Source organism: Delphinus delphis, chromosome 9 (genome assembly GCF_949987515.2).
Source record: "Delphinus delphis chromosome 9, mDelDel1.2, whole genome shotgun sequence".
In the NCBI taxonomy this organism is placed as follows: Eukaryota; Metazoa; Chordata; class Mammalia; order Artiodactyla; family Delphinidae; genus Delphinus; species Delphinus delphis.
Genome location: NC_082691.1, coordinates 31768472 through 31770177, shown reverse-complemented (window position 1 = coordinate 31770177; position 1706 = coordinate 31768472). Strand labels below are relative to the sequence as shown.

At 47.2% G+C, this 1706-nt stretch overlaps 1 pseudogene; it reads right to left on the bottom strand.

The window, feature by feature from the left end:
- Positions 1-899: 899 nt before the first annotated feature.
- LOC132430501 (small ribosomal subunit protein uS5 pseudogene) lies at positions 900-1706 on the bottom strand (annotated as a pseudogene).

Genomic DNA, 1706 nt, shown 5'->3' with positions numbered 1-1706 from the left:
TGGATGAATAGATAAAGAAAATGTGGTATATATATATAGAACACAATATTATTCAGCCATAAAAAAGAATGAAATCTTGCCATTTTTGACAACATGGATGACCTTGAGGGCAGTATGCTAAGTGAACTAAGTCAGACAGAGAAAGACAAATACTGGCTGATCTCACTTATATGTGGAATCTTAAAAACACACAAAAAAACGAGCTCACAGATAGAGAGTAGATTGGTGGTAACCAGAGGTTGGGGGTGGGAGTGGGAAAAATGGGTGAAGGGAGTCAAAAGATACAAATTTTCAGTTATAAAATAAATAAGTCATGAAGATGTAATGTACAGCATGCTGACTATCGTTAATAATACTGTATTGCATATTTGAAAGTTACTAAGAGTAAAGCCTAAAAGTTCTTATTACAAGAAAAAAAATTCTGTAACTATACATAGTGACAGATGTTAACGAATTGTGGTAATCATCTCACAATATATACAAATATTGAATCATTATGTCGTACACCTGAAATTAATACATGATGTGTATCAATTACATCTCAATAAAAAAAGATTGAGTTGCTTGGTAGATCTTTGCCTATTAGTTTTGCTTGACGTAGGGTGAAAAGGTATGTTTCAGAAGAGGTTAATTTTTTTTTTTTTCTGGCTTCATTCACTTTATTCTTCTCATATAAAACTATGTGGTGGGGCTTCCCTGGTGGCAAAGTGGTTGAGAGTCCGCCTGCCGATGCAGGGGACACGGGTTCATGCCCTGGTCCGGGAAGGTCTCACATGCCGCGGAGCGGCTGGGCCCGTGAGCCATGGCCGCTGAGCCTGCGCGTCCGGAGCCTGTGCTCCGCAGCGGGAGAGGCCACAACAGTGAGAGGCCCGCGTACCGCAAAAAAAAAAAAAAGAAAACTATGTGGTGGCTATAGCTGGAGCCTGTGTCCTCTGCATGGAAATTCTGGTGTGGGTCTTTACAAGATGGTCAGTGAATTCCTGATATGGAGACTTGGTAAACACGATCTCTCTCCAGAGAACAGGAGTGAGATAACTATAGGTCTTGGAAATGACATCAAAAAGTTGCCCAGGTGGTGGTGCAGCCCCTGGCAGAGGTGTAGTGGTCGTCAATTCCGGCCATCATCAGTAGCTTCTTGGGCACAGGGGCTGAGACGATGTCAGTGCGCCTGGGGGCAGGGATGAAGCTCACCAGCACACAGCAACAGTGGCCAGTCACCTTGCCAGGGATGGTATGGGGCTTGCCAATCTTGTTCCCCCAGTAGCCTGGCCGCGTGGGGACGATGTGGAGCTTGGCCAAAATGATGAGCCCACGGAGGGCAGTGGCTACCTCCTTAGAGCACTTGACATCCAAACCGACATGTCCGTTGTAATCCCCAGTGGCGTCAAATGCCTTGAACCTGGTCTTCTGGCCAGCACGGGTCTGCTTTTGTCAGGAATGATCTTCAAACCTCATCCTTGAGGCATGCCCTCCAGGAAAAAGTCGATGATCTCAGACTCCTTGATGGGCAGAGAGAGGAGACAGATCTCCTCCAGGGACTCTATCTTCCTGTCCTTGACCAGGCGGCCCAGCTTGGTGACAGGGAGCCACTCCTTGTCTTCTGCTCTGCCTCCATGAGCTCTGTGGCCTTCTCGGAAGCCACCGTGGTCTCCCGTTCCAGGCCCCCTCCCCCCCACCTCGGGGCCCTTCCCCAGCACTGGCTTCAT